This window comes from Arvicanthis niloticus, chromosome 4 (assembly GCF_011762505.2).
Source record: "Arvicanthis niloticus isolate mArvNil1 chromosome 4, mArvNil1.pat.X, whole genome shotgun sequence".
In the NCBI taxonomy this organism is placed as follows: domain Eukaryota; kingdom Metazoa; phylum Chordata; class Mammalia; order Rodentia; family Muridae; genus Arvicanthis; species Arvicanthis niloticus.
This window is the reverse complement of record NC_047661.1, coordinates 76465711-76481640: the sequence shown is the minus strand read 5'-3', so window position 1 is coordinate 76481640 and position 15930 is coordinate 76465711.

Genomic DNA, 15930 nt, shown 5'->3' with positions numbered 1-15930 from the left:
ACAGTGGGTGGCAGTTGCCAGGCCAGCGCACAGATCGGTCTCTTGTTTCACACACAGTCATCTGCTTAGTGTCCTCCCCAGCCAGAACTCATCACAAATGGACTCTCTCTTCTATTAGTGAACAAGCTGAGGACCAGCAGGAGAGAACAGAGTATGGAGCTTCTTTTATCGGACTGGGAGAAGGGAAACAGTTCTGATAAAAACTAAACACAGGAATCTTGATTCCATAGCCACAGGTTCCCTTGCCAGAATGTTCTAGGCCAGCCTATCTGGGTTTGAATCCTGACTCTGCCACGCTGTAGCTGAGAACAATACTGGGCAAGCCATCCTCCATGAAGCTCAGGTTCTTTAGCTGTAAGCTGGGGTTAACAATGTCTGCCTCTCGAGGTTATCCCGAGAACTGATGAAGATACATGAGGATTTAGATTAGTGGCTAGTACCGAGAGGTACAGAGGCCATGACTTCAGAACACAGGACAGAGTGGTGCTGTACACAGCCTGCTCCCTCTCCACCTGTGCCTACTATGGCTGGGATAGAGTTCATCCCCGAAGCCAGCATAGAGCCCTGGGTCCCAGGGGTCCCTGTCCCCATGCTGTGACTTTGTCTCTACTTTAAGCCACTCCACAAAACAAGGCACTTGGGGACACATTGTTACCTCTAGCCAGAGGTAGCTGGGTAAGATCCCATGAAGTCTCACCTGGGGGTGATCTGAATGTGGGGAAGGTTTAATGGAATATTAATTCATAGATCGTGGGTCTGCCAGAGGAGAAACTAAATGCCAGTGATGTGATGCTAGATCATCAGGGAGACAGACAGAGTACCATTTTCCTTTGAGAGCCTAGAAGGGAAGACATGCCTAGATGTAGGCACACCTGTGAGGATGGACAGTTCAGGGCATAGCAGGAAAATACCACCAACCTACCTGGAGAATAGAGAATTAATCAGTAGGGAAGTTGGGTGGGGCCACTAGAAACACTCCAGGAAGCTGCGTCCAGGGAACTATGCACAAGGCTCAGCACAGCATTTAGGCAGAAAATACTTTGATGGACACAAACTAAGAGTGGGAGAACTTGGAAAGAGTGCCTTATTTCTTGCGAGAATCTCTCTGGGACTAAGGCAAGAGTTTAACAAAAGTAAGGAAAATGTCATTCATGTTGTAGGTCTGGAGTGGTTTTCTAAAGGGACCCAGTACAGCTGTCACCACAAACCAGAGGACAGCATGAGCAGATGCCCAGTGCCCTAGGAAGACCTCAGGACCAGGGCCCGGGATAAAACAGAAATCCTGCTGTGCTATCCACTTATTCTTCATGTTCATTGTAAAAAGAGTCCTAGAGAGAGGTGGTGAGGGTAGGCTCCACACATTAAAAATGGTGCTGCAAAGAAACTCTACTCAGCAGCATGGGGCACAATTCACAGTTTTCCACTTTGAAATGAAAAGATAGAAAAATGATCTAAGGAGTGTTGTTGTTGTTTTAAAATTACTTTCTTTCAAATTATTTGTATGTGTGCTTATCTGTGAGTGGATGTGTATCCATGAATGCAGTACCCACAGAGGCCAGAAGAGGGTGCCAGATCCCCTGGATCTGGAGTTCCAGGCACTCATGAGCTGACAGTCATGAGTGCTAGAAACCCAACTAGGGTTCCATGTGAGACAAGCAACTGCTCTTAACCTCTGAGCCATCTCTTTAACCCATAGAAAAACAATCTCATGAAACCATCTACACTACATAAAGATCATGGCCTTGACCGAGACTCGTTGGCCACCTACAGTGGGCTCAGTCAATGCTGAAAAACAAAGGCCACAAGTAGCTGGTATTCTAATTGCAAAATAGAGTTCTTAACTATAAAACAATGAATATAAACTAAGTATTGCATGTTCAATAAATTGCTAAATCATGGAGGGAAAAATTATTGAGCGGTTGCTTTGTTGTTATAGCAAAGTGAAAAGTCGAACACTTCACAGCACTGCACGATAAACAATATGCCATTGTTCCCATTTTAATGTAAAGAAAGTTCACACTCAGAGAGGTTGAGTAACTTGCAGGGTTACTTAGGACATGAAGAAAAGTTCTGCCTGGTGCACAGGCTCACCACTTTGTCCCACAGCTGTATGAACTCCTCTGGCTTAGTAAGAAAGGAGGCCAGGGCACCCCAAGGCAGAGCATCAGAAGAATGGACCCCCCCCCCCAGCAAGAGGCTGCACTACCTGTAACTACAAAGGTGTCTCATGGTCTGAGATTTCCTCCTTCTCCAAAATCCTTTAAAGCTGGCATCTCAAAACTCGCTTCCTTCCCCCCTTGTCTCTAGAAGCAAGGAGAGAAATGAGGAGACAGATTTTCGATGTCCTCTTCACTCAGTGAGTCTCTGGCTCCTCAGGTTTCCCTCCCAAGACACTGCAGTGCAGATGTTCTAATAGCTACCTCCTTTGCAGCCTACATGGTAACACATGCAAGTAATTTCTGTCAGCAGCTAATTGCAAGAGCAATGAGTCCCCAGCGCCTAATTGGAGTGTGTAAATGGGCAATTGGAGCTGTGGTTAGTGGGCTGAGGTCACACTTTTCTGCTGGTTGAGAAGCAAACACAGCAGGCTTAAGCCAGTCCCTTTAGGACTTTTACTCTCCGGATAGTGGCAACAAACAAACAAACAAGTAAAAACCCACTTTGTTCCAAGAAGCAGAAAGCAAATGAAACTCAGACTTTCTCCTTCCTGATGTTTTGTTCTCTTCTCTCATTACATTTCAAGGTTTTAATCCCCAAAGGCAAAGTTAAAATTTTATCCAGACCTTATCTTGGGCTTAGGAGTCCTCTGGGATCCCAGACTTCAGAACTCTTTTGTGGCAGACTGAGCCAAATAAGAGGAGGACGAGGAAGAGGAATGGCCTCCATCACCCTCATGGTCATCATCACTATCAACCGAATGCCAGGCAAGTCTGAGTCTTTCCCACTAAAGTCAGAGTATGGGGGAAAACACTGGGCCCCCAAGAGTCCAGGACTGGAGATTCCATTCAACAAAAATCTGGGATCTTTGCCTGGGACATCTTGGGAAGGCATTTGTTCTCCAAGTCTAGGAGACCCTTGAAACTAAACTATTGAGCCTTAAATGTTGGTCCTGTTATAGACAAGGTCTAGCGATTCCAGCTTAATACCAACCTAGATTCCTCCCTCCCTCCTCACACCTCCTTCCCTCCTTCCCTTCTTCCCTCCCTCCTTCTCTCTTTCTTCCTTCCTTCCTTCCTTCCTTCTTCCTCCACTCCTCCCTCCTTCCTTCCTTCTTTCTCTCTAACAAGGAATGCAACCTTGCCTAACCTCTGCCTCACAAGGATGAAAGAGAACTTGCTTCTCCTTTGAGTGCAAGGTCTGGTACTCGGTAGTTATACTGGTTAGCTTTTGTAATCTTGACACAAGCCAGGGTTATCTGTGAAAATAGAATCAATTGAAAAGTTGCCCCTATCAGATTGGCCTGTGGACAAGTCTGTGTGGACTCATTTTCTTGATTAATGATTGACATGGGAGTACCATGTGGTACCACCCGCAGGTTGGTGGTCCTGACTTACATAGGAAAGCTGGCTACGTGAGCCATGGGGAACAAACCAGGAAGCAGCACTTCTCCATGCCCCCTGGGTTAGTTCCCACCTCCAAGTTCCTGCCTTGACTTCTCTCAAATGATGAACTATGACTCAAGGGGCGCAATGAACCCTTTCCTCCTCAGGTTGATTTTGGTCAGCTTTTAAACCACAGCAATACAAAGCAAACTAGTATAGTGGTCTATTGACAAAAATCTTAAAGTACGAGATTGAAGAACTTTCTGCCAAATATTCTGTGTACTCAGATAACCTCCAAGAAGTCACTCCAAAATAGAGGCAGACCCTTAAGTGTAAACGGAAGTATATAAGGTCCTTTTGTCCATCTTGAAAATTTAGCCACAGGTATTTAAATCCTAACTCAAGGATGGAAGTTTTGTGTGTTCATATTTACCATTAGATTGAACGTGTGTTCCCAGGGTCAAGTTATTACAGGGAATGAGATGCATTAAGAAAGCTTAGACTTTCATTGGTTTTCAAAGGTTAGTCTTACATCCAGTCAGCTAAACCTTGGAGATAAAATGGGCAGGATGTGGGGGGAAATAACTTGCAATTAAGAGTACTGTCTTGTCAGATGTGGTGATAGACACCAGTGGAATCTACTGAGAAGTGCTGGATTCCAGGGGATCTGGGAGCTGCTTGCTGCACCAGCATGAGGATTTAAATTCAAATCTCCAACACCCATATTAAAATCTGGGCATGATTGCCTGCCTTTAATCCTACTATTGGGAAGGCAGAGACAAGAAGATCCTAGAGATTGAAGCTGGCAAGTCTCAGTAAATTGGTAAGATACAAGAACAACCTGACATTGATCTCTGGTCTCAACACACATGTACACATATATGCACACACAAATTTCCACATACAAACACAAAGAGACTACTGGCTGCGAAGCAGATGTTTAATTTAGTACTAGAGCAACTACTTAGAATGGGTTCAAGCTGCAACTGCAGGGTGCTGGCTTCAAACATCAGCAACACAAAGATAATAAAATACTGGCTTGGGCTCAGATTTTGGCTGTACCACTTAGCATCTGTGGGACCCTCTTTTTCACTTTAAAATGAGGATAATGTTAATAACCATCAAACCTATGGACTGGCTATTAAATGGGATATATCTTATTTAAAATGTAATGAGAACTACATAAATGTTCTCTTTTGTGTATGTACATATAGGATAATATACATACACATACAACATATAGATGAATCAATAATAAAACATTAAGGTCTGTTTATATTACATATTTTCAAAATAAAAAAAATCAATGAGATTCAGTCTACTTACAGAGAAAGCCTAGGGGACTTTCTAGCAGAAAGGGACTGGGATGTTCATCTGAGAATACCACCTGTGTCCCTGTGCACCTGCCCACCTGTGCACCTGCTCATCTGTACACCTGTGAATCTGTGCACCTGCTCACTTGCTCAACTGTGCACGTGCACACCTGTGCACCTGTGAACCTGTGCACCTGTGAACCTGTGAACCTGTGCACCTGTGAACCTGTCCACCTGTGAACCCGTGCACTTGCTCACCTGCTCACCTGTACACCCGTGAATCTGTACACCTACTCACCTTTGCACCAGTGCACCTGTGAACCTGTGCACCTGTGAACCTGCGCACCTGTGAACCTGTGAATCTGTCCACCTATGAACCTGTCCACCTATGAACCTGTCCACCTATGAACCTGTACATCTGTGCCCCTGTACACCTGTGCACCTGTGCACCTGCTCACCTGTGCACCTGTGCACCTATGACAGAAGATTCAAACATGGTTTCCCCATGGACCAGATATGGTGGCTCATGTAATCCCAACCCTTAGAGAAATGGACAAAGAAGTATCAGAGATTAAGGTCATCCTTGGTCAAGCCTTGGCTGTGAAAGAAAAATTCCATATGGAGACCCAAACCTACCCCAGCTCCGGAGAATGAGGGGAGCATGGGGGGTCATGCACTTCAACTTCACAGCCAGTGCAGCTGAATGTACATTGTATTGCATCAGGATTGTCAAGGGACAGATCAAAGCCTGCTGGCTCAGGACAGTCTCCCTGCTCAGATCTGAGACAGAATCCTACCTTCACCCTTTGCTAATTGTATGGTTTGAGGCAAGTCATCAGGCTCCAGTATTCACATCTGTAAAATGGTCATAATATACATAGTCTTTCACAAATTTGTTCTTTGTACGTTATACAGTTTAATTGTTATTATAGGCTCTTGGACAGGGGTAAGATTTCAAGAGACAGGCAGAGTCACAAAGGTCCTTTCCATTCACAGAGTCTTGCCTGCTCAACAAACTTTCAGGTTCCTTTAAAGTTCTTAAGAAAGGGGCCTTTAGACTGAGGGCATTGTGCTCTGGAGCTGGCCAGTTCAGCCCTTCCTTGGCTCCAGCACCCCAATTTGTAAAGAAGGAATTGCGAGGCTATCTAAAAGGAAGTCAAATTGTTTTTGGAAAACAATAGCCAAGTAACTACAAGTCATTAGCTTCCTCCCAGGGGCCTAAAATCAAGCTTGTCTGGATAGCTGAAAGGGCTGTTAGCACTGTTTACTTAAAGACCTCTGGACAGAACCAATAAATTAATCCCTGTGCCTGCTTTCTGGAAGAGGGAGGGCGGGGGTGAGTCATGGAAATGGGATCATGCCCAAGATTCAAGTGATTCCTGTTTCTTTAGCTGAGTCCCTGAGGCTGGACCTGCCTTTTCTGGTCTTCTCATGGAAGTTTTTCATTCAGAAGACTGTGGGGTGTGAACCCCACAGACAGCTGTGTTATGAGTGGCTCTTGACAGGTTTCTTCTCAAAGCAGAAAAAGCTGGTTTCCTGCCCTCCTCCTGAAGGCTTCTGGGAAGCCAAATGCTTCTCAGACAAATGCAGAAACGCTCTAGAAATTCTTCTGAGTGACCTCTCAGTGCTACACAGATAGAAGTTACAAAACCACAGATGCTGGGACACACACCACAGATGCTGGGACACACACCACAGATGCTGGGACACACACTACAGATGCTGGGACACACACTACAGATGCTGGGACACACACCACAGATGCTGGGACACACATCACAGATGCTGAGACACACATCACAGATGCTGGGACACCAATGGGAGTGGGGGTGGGGGCAAAGAAGAGTTGAGTGGACCAGAAAGCTGAAGCCCTGAGCAGCTTGTCTAGGAACAGAAGCCAGCTCTCTCAAGGAATCTAGGAAATCTGGGGACTTCCCTGTATTAAGCAGGGCAAGTAACTGGTGACAGATCCTCTTACATCTGTTAGAGGACTTAGCTAAAAGTCTCTGCGCTTAACCTACTAACACCAGAGAAAAAAGGTTATTTCTTGTTCTCTCTGTGTCTTAAATGCCTTGAGTCTACACAAGAGAGAACTATAGTTTCTCAAAGAACCAAAGAGTGGTCATGACACCTTTGATCTAGAGCTGTCTGCTCTCTCTGGGGAAAAATCATGAGAACCTGAGCTTTGGAAATGGCTCAACTGGGGAGAGTTGGCTGTGCAAGTGTGAGGCCTGAGGTTAGATCCCTACAGTCTACACAGAAAGCCAGGCATGGTGGCGCATCGTGATCCCAGTGCTGGGGAGGCAGACAAGTACATTTGTGGGCTTGCTGGCCAGACAGCCTAGCCTAATCAGAGAGCTGCAGGTGTCAGGGACAGACTCTGTCTTAAAAAGATGGGACAGCACCTAAGAAATGGCATTTGGCCTGTATGTGCACATGTACAGCAAGTCACAAGGAATCTGCTGCATGTAAGATTTGGTATATAGGCCAGAGGTGCTTCATGTTACACACATAGACCCCTAAAATATCCTTGGTAGGCATCATGGAGTGTAGAATTCTATCTAAATCACAAGTGTTCCTGAGCCAGAAAAGGTCAACGCTCACTGCTCCAAGTCTAACTAATCAAGGTTATTTCCCACAAACCTCCAGTTACAGCCCACGTGATAAATCTAGCCAGAATGTTCTGCCTCTTCCTTGACCTAGAGGCCTCTTAGCAAACAGGCTGAAGTCTGCCCTGTAACATGAGGTGAGTCTTTCAGTTCAGTCTTCACGAGTCAGACATGGGGAGATCATCTCAGCCCATGTGTTGATCCCTTTGGGTGTAACTTTTCCAGACTCAACAAGACCAGCACCCAGCTCTCATCTCACCTAGATGTCCAGGTGATTCTGAAGCTGTCTTAAAGGCTCGGGAGCTTCAGGACCACAGGCCCAGGGCCTGACCTCTACAAATCTGTAAGATCTTGGGTCATTGAGTACATTTCTGCCATGCTCTGCTCAGCTTCATGGACTGACCTAATTGGAGTGGCAGAAGAATAAAGAAAGGACAGACAGACATATGGACACAGAAAAGCTGAGGTTGGGTGGTTCGGGCTCTCTCATGGGGAGCCCTGGAAACACCCTGGAAGCTTGGTGTGTTTATTATATACAGTGGAACAGAGATCAGGACTATTGCATACAACTGATTAAGGGGCTAGGGCTATGGTACGGAGCTGAACAAGGATGCAGGTTAGCTAATCTCAGTAGGCGCCTTCTCTGTAGGAGAGCAGTCTTAGGGCCATAACCATCTCCAGGGAGAAAGGTCCGATGGACATTTTCTGTACGTCAACCAGAGGTCTGCCATCCCTCTGAGCTTCACTTGCAGGTGGCTTTGACACCCCCATGGGTCTGAGGCACTGGATTGATTGACAGAGCTGTGCTCCCTGTCGACAGCACACACCCACGCAGGACTCGATCTCACAAGCCCCTGAAACAAAACCTCCTTTCCTTAATTACTTAGGGTCAGTGGTAAGGAAGAAGCAAAACCAGCATTTCGAGCCACCAGGCACCAACTTCTAAGATCCCAGCAGCCCTGAAAATCAGATGAAGCACCCTGACATTTGCAACATAGTATAAAACACTAGCAAACAATTTTAAGTAGCCAATGAAAGAAGTTTGGACCAGGTAGGGTCTCCAAACCAAAAATGGCCAAATCCTAAAAGCTCCAGTGTAAATCAGTGTAGTGAAATTCAGAGCACATGTGTTTTTCCTGCAGAAATAATGTCAGGAGCCGGGCAGTGGTGGCGCACGCCTTTAATCCCAGCACTTGGGAGGCAGAGGCAGGCGGATTTCTGAGTTCAAGGCCAGCCTGGTCTACAGAGTGAGTTCCAGGACAGCCAAGGCTATACAGAGAAACCCTGTCTCAAAAAAGAAAAAAAAAAAAAAAAGAAAAAAAAAAAAAAGAAAAAAATAATAATGTCAGGAAAGATAATTAGTTTCCCAGGCTAGCCCATGCAAACTTACTTAAGTTATAAAGTTATTTAGCAGCAGGGCTGAGAGTACTGGAGACACCAGCAGCTAGTGCCTGCGCATTGGCATTGGCCCAGAGAGTCATGCCGTGTTGAGTGACAGCTGTAGGGATACCCGGCTCCCTGGAGTTTCAGATGAAAGCTTTTCCAGCTTACATGGCAGCCAGGATGCCTGCTTCCTGCCTTCCTCTCTTTCTCTTTCTAGAAAAGGGAAACATATTTATTAGCCATCTGAATGTCTTAATGCCAGGACTCTCAGCCTCTTTCACAAAGTGGCCTCCAAGCTTGGTGACAGCAGAAATGCTGTCATTGATTTTAACTCACAGAGCATTTTCCTATCATAGAAATAGCAGCAGGAGGCTGTGAGAACGGCTCACAGGGCAAACATGAGGACCTGATTCTGGATTCCCAGCACCCACATGAAGGAAGGAAAGAAGGAAGAAAGAGAGGGACGGGAAGGAGGGAGGGAGGAAAGAAGGAAGGAAGGACAGAAGAGCAAGATAAGCAAGGGACTGTAACCCCAGAGCTAGGAGCTGTATGGGGGGGGGGGGATCCTGGGGCCCCCTGGGCAGTCAGTCTAGCCCAAATGAGCTCCAAGTTCACGGAGAGATCCTGTCTCAAACACTAAGGTGGATAATGATGGAGGAAGATATTCATCATCCACCATTGGCGTCCACAGTTGTACCTGCACATACACACTTGCACATAAAAACAACTAGCCAAAACAGAAAAACCCAAGTGATAGAAATAAACCGCCCATCGTCACTGCTAAAAATATCACTGGAAAACCTTCCACCGTATGTTCATGCTTATAACCTTGTTGTTACATATTTAGAAATGTATCATGAGAACATTTTTGTACTTTTCTTTTGTTTTTGGTCAGCAAGTATCGGGGACATTTTCTGTGTTGGTAGTGACATCCCCTTTTGCCTGATGATCACCATGGACACATCCAGAGGAGACAGCAGCCAAATACAGTGTAACATCCTTGCCTATTCTATCTACTGGGGTGTTGCCCCTGTACTAGAATTCTCAAGAGCCCACATCCAAAGATGAATACAGGAGATATATCACACCCATCCTTTGATAAGCCCTTGAGTGACATAGTTTTATGTCTATAGATTTAACAAAATTCATTCCATGGCCTTTTTTAATATTTCAGTTTTTAGTTTGCAAAATAAACTATTTTGGAAACAAGTGGTGCCTTGTTACTTTGTACTACAAAACAATTTCTCTCTCTGCCCCAGGTAAGTACACCATGGGATCGGAGCCCTCCTTCCAAAGCCTTGCCAACAGCTTGTGGGAAAAAGCAGAGTTTCTGAACAAAACCATTCAAAACAAAACAAAAATATTAGCTTCCCCCATTCAACAAACCCCTTCCCCATCACACATACGAGACACAAAAGGAAGTAGGCTGGGTGAGAGGTGAAACTCTGCAGATAAGCATGGCCCTGGAGACCCTGGGAGGGAACTGCATGAGTCTGGGGGATGGGTACCTATGGTAAGCAGAGGTGGAAACTTGAATTCTGAAGAGCTAACAGGAAAGCTCCACATGGCCATGGAGCCTGCAGCCCAGAAGAGCTATCACCAGGCCACATGCCTCCAGATCCTTCTGGAGCTTCTGTAAGCTCACACATGACCCTGGGATTAAAGCACCAGCTCTTCACACGATGGCCAGGCCATGTGTAAGAGACAACTCGAGGCTAGGAGAAAATGCAGACCAGGGCTCAGGGTTTAATTGACACTTAGTGAAGTGACCTTGACAGTCACTCTTAGGCCTTTAGTTTTTATCTTGGTGAAAAGGAGAGTTTTCGTCACAGTGTTTGTGATTCTAAGGTGTTAAGTATGTTGATGTCAAGACAAATCTTGGGGAAAAAAATCCAGGCTCATCTTAGGTTCCCAATCACATTTTCTCTTGTCTAGGGAGCACAGTGGATGTTCTCAGGCTGCTTTTATTCCAGATGCTAGCACAGCATTAAGTCCATGAGGATACACAGAGGAGGGGAACACAAATGAGCCAGCATCTGGAGCCATGTTTTAATCAGATTGCTCTTAGCTGTCAGTAAAGAAAACTCAGGTGAGTCAACCAACCACCCTGACCGTTACCCTGTTGTGTATACAGATTGACCATCATCCTCTGGTGTATACAGATGTGTTCGATCTCACAGTAATGCATGGCCCACTTCACTTTCATTAACTTGCCCGATCTGGTCTTGAACTTATTTTGTAGCCCAGGCAGTGCCTCAAGCTTGTGATTCTCTTGACTCAGCCTCCTACTTAGCCAGAATTACAGGCCTGTGCCACCTAGTTGGTTGATATGTTTCCTTACATATTGATTTTTTTTTTCAGCCAGCCCTTCATTTTAAATGCCCACTGAATTTGGTATTGTTCTGTGATACAGATATGCTGCTGACTCCGACATAGCATCAGAACCAAAAGACCCAAACCTAGACCTGTCTTCAGCATTCTGCTTAGACTTCTCCAAGAGCCAACTAAGTGATGTCACCAGTGAGCATCCCATAAGACTAATTAGACAACTAGTTAGAATAAGAGACTCTGTCTTGGTGTAGAACACCATGTCTACAAGACCACTGCCATAAGTTTTGTCTGGATTGCAGGGACAGCTCATGATGTCAGGGACTGTAAAGACATCAGTGAGGATCTGTGAGCTCAGGGGAACAGAGAATGGAACCATGTGTCTCAGCATCTGTTCACCCGGTCTATGCCCAAGGGGCTGTGGGGACGCTTAACACCTCCAGTGTATTGATTGCGGATTACAATTGGCCTAGACATGGCGATTGATGCACAGGATGGACTCATGTTCATAAAGAACTCATAGACACCATGAATGTTAATGGCACACAGATAATGCTTCTAATATTGATGGCTATGTACTGGACTAAGTACTTAACACAGGCTAATCTATTAACCCTTTCAAAACCCCCTTAGGTCGATATGTTGGGGGCTGACTTTTAGCAGAAAGCAGCTATCAGCTTTGCAGCCATCTTGAGCCATATACCCTGACATGAGACTTGGATTACAATAGCCTACAACAGCTGAGCACACTCCGATAATCTTGGTTTAGATACCTTGAGATTAAAGGTGTGTGAGATTAAAGGTGTGTGAGATTAAAGGTGTGTGATTTAATAGTATGACTTAGAAGTGTAGAGATCAGATTTAGAGACAAGACCTAAGGGCATGATTAAAGGTGTAACTTAGAGGCGTGGCTTAGAAGTGGGACATATAAAAGGCAGAGGCAGACAGTAGAGAATCAGACATTAGGTAGACACAGAGGAGAGAACCAGACACAGCAGAGAGAAGACAGGTAGCAGGCACTTGGAAGAGAACTTGGAAGAAGTAACTTGGAACTTGGAGGGACTTGGAGCTAGGGACTAGGAACTAGGAACTCAAGACTTAGGACTTAGACTGAAGAATAAACGGGATTGAATTACACTCTGTCTGGTCTGCATTCTTCGAGTCCGTCCTCACTCTCGCTCTTGCTGAACCCCGACCTTCAGACTGGAGCCCAGAGCGGCAGCTTGGGTCAGGATACAGCGGCCGCCCAAACGTAGATCGGCCCGGGCCTCAACATTTTGCTTGGGCCGCGACATTTTTTGGCCGCCCCAACGTGGGGCTAGTGAGGTTCTCAACACTCGTAGCTCTGTTTAACATAGGGGAAAACAGGAAATGGAAACCTTGTCTGAGGGCACACAGCTGGTCAGTGGTATCGCTGGGATCTGAACCTAGGCAGTGTGCACTTAACTTCAAACTAAATAATATGGCCGTGTGATAATTACTGTAGTCAAGCAAGATCAGAATCTGTAGCAACTGAGAAAGAAACATGTAAGGAAGTGCCAAGACAGGCCCAGCAGAGAAAATGACATTTGTGGTGTGCCTTGAAAAACAAGTAGAAGTCATTTAGGTAGGAACAACTAAGCTCTGTGGGATGGCATGAGCAAAAGCCTGGAGACTAGAGAGTATTTCTGTCCAGATGGACCAACAGGTGCGTGGGAGAGAAAGGAGGACTGAGGGGAGATGGTTAAGAACTGTGAGCTATAAACACCCTTGCAGGCAGCAGGGAGCCAAGGAAGAGGTTGAGACAGGAGCTTCCTCCAATCTCCAGGGAACCCCAGGATGAGTTCTTGGTTGGCCTATCCTTGATTGCACCCAATACAACATCATTTTATGGTCAGTTTGCTTTGAACCCCTTCAGCACAACTGTTAGGGCCCGGGACCGGATAACCTCATGTCTCCCTACTCAGACAGTGACAGATGCACAGAGATAGAGCAGGGTAGACGCCCCAGAGTCCCCTCAACATACTTGGCCTCCAAGATGAAAATATTGAAACTCTGAACCTAGGAAAAGTCCAAATGGAGACCAGCCATGATTTTTTTCATTTCATTTTGAAAAGGATATTAACTTTTTTCACATAATATTCCAAATACATGTGTTTCAGGTAAGAGTCAGCATGGATGTAGCATCGTAGGACTGTGACACTTGCTAAGACTTCAATGTAATTAACCCAAACGAACGAGAAGTGTACTCAGATCAGTGCCCAATCTGTCCCATTGCTGTGAGGGCTCTGTGCTGTAGCTCAGGTCCTAGAGGAGGGGGTTCTAAGAAGGGGTCATCCTGTAACCACATCCAGATCTTCATCCTGTCCTGGAACTTCTTGTCCTGACACAGCTCAGCTTTACCAAAGGTAGGATTCCATTCCATGAGCAGTATTTGGCTTTAAGCCAAAGGGATACCCCCCCCCCACTCCCGCCCCAAAGAGTCACAACAAATACCCATTACCCCTTCCATCCTGGATACGTTCTACTTAAAAGCTCCCAACAACTAGCACAAGGTACCAGTAAGTCACCAGAGGTGAGAAGGAGATGTATGATACTCAAACCCTGTACACTTTAAACTTCATTTAAAGCCTAGAAAATGCTAAAAGTAGGAATTATACAGGAGGCTGCAGGGAAAACCGGTACAGTCACTGGGCAGGCATGAGCCTGAGGTACCATTACCTGAGGTATGGAGCAGGGGGAAATTTTCCTTGATGATCTAAGTTTATGGCAGACTTGTTTTGGTTCCCAAATCTTGGAGTGTTCTGTCAGAGGTTGTATAATCTCTGGGACAGAGCCCTTGATAAAGGGGTCTTGATATGTTAAAATTCAGGAATGGCACGGGCCTCAGTGAGCTCACTTTGGTCTGATTTCAGTGATGTTGAATTTCCATTGCAATGCTGGGCTGGTCAGTGTTCTCTTGTTCCACCATTGTGAACCGATTGCAGTACTCCAGGGGCAGAGAAGGCTGGTGCTCTCCCACCTTGCGCTGATACTTTCTATGTTGGGACATTGTCACTAGGTTTAAAGTAGACACACCATGGGCAACTATTGTAGAGCCAAAGACTTGAGGTAGATTGGCAATATTCATCTGAGTTCGGACTCCGAGCCACTCTCTGCAAGTGAGTCCCAAGGGAGGCTAGTGTGTCCTGGATGGCTCCAAGCACACACAACCCCACTTGGCTCAGTCTTACTACTGCACCCCATAAGGGCAGGCAGCCCTACTAATGGGAAAGGCAAAAGTTTGTTTTTCTTACACTCTCTCAAAAGAAGTTCTAGCTGTTTTCTATCGGTTGGTTGGTTGGTTGGTTGGTTGGTTTTATTTGCTTTGTTTGTTTGTTAACTTGGCACAAGCTAGAGTTCTTTGGGAAGAGGGAATGTCAATTAAGGATTTGCCTTCATAAGTCTGGCCTGTATACATGCTGGGAGGGGTGTGCAGGAAGAAGGTGGGGAAGTTTGTGAAAGGTGGGGTACAGGTCTTAAAATATAGCCAAAACTCCAGATTCAGGAAGGACCAGGACAAAGGACTGCCTTGGATCAGGGAGCAGAAACCGATGGACCATTTCTTCAGAGCCAAATAAGTCAGCTCAGATGGACTCCTGTCTTCTTGGCACTCTGCTCAAGATCCAAGTTCCAGGAGAAGAACATTCCCTTGGCCCAGCCCTGGGAAGGAGTGACAATAAAAATCACTGATATTTATGGCATGTGTATTCTCCACCAGGCACTGTTTAAGTGCTGTGTGCATGGATTTTTCTTCTCGAAGCAACCCTACAAGGCTGAGACTGAGAGAATTAAGAAACCAAAACGGAGAGTTTGAATCACCTGCCCAGACTCACCTACAGTGTCTAGACACCGAGCTGGAACACAAGGCAAAGCCACGTGATGCTGCGGGTGATACTCCATCCAAAGGGAAGGGATTCAGGACATGTTGGTGTGGGTGACAGGATGCTAAAGACATGGAGTCCATGGATGATCTCACATGACTTGGTCTTCTGAAGGGGACTTCTCAGCCAAGAATTCTACACTCAAGCTTCCAGTATTACCCTATGGCTATTATAGGGGTGTAGGAGAGAGGGGTGGGGTTGGAGGCAGAGGAGAAGACTGGATGAAGATGGATGAAAAAAAAAAAAAAAAGATCTGTAAAACATGACTTAAAGCCAAGCATGGTAGCACATACCTGTCATCCCAGCTCTGGAAAGACTGAAACAGAAGCATTCCAAGTCTAAAAGCAGCCTAGGCTGGGGTTCCAGATCATACGAGACCTTTTCTGCTTGTTTGTTTGTTTGTTTGTTTGTTTTCCTAAAAAAGCATTACTTGAAGAACAACAGAAAATGCAAATGCTAAAAGTAATTTGATTGACTGCAATTAGGTGAACCAAAGTAGAAAGGTCACCCACTCCCCAGTGGCACCTGATGGGAAGGAAGCTCTAGGCTCTACTAGGGCCCGTCGTGGTTCATGGCAAATTTGTCATCAGATTAGGAATTAATTCCTGCCTCAGACCACCAATCAGAACGGTGTCATTTTCTGAAAATTACTTGACACTTCTGAGTCTTGGTTCTGTAGCCTGGTTTTGGCTATTTTATGGGTTCTTTCTGTCTTCCACCCTTCACCATCCCTTTTCTCTCACTCTTTAAAACCCTAACACTAGATAGGAGAGGGAAAGGGATAGCAGGGGTTGGAAAGGGGGAGACGTTATCATTAGACTACTTCCTGCTGATTAGGGCATTGAGTTCATTG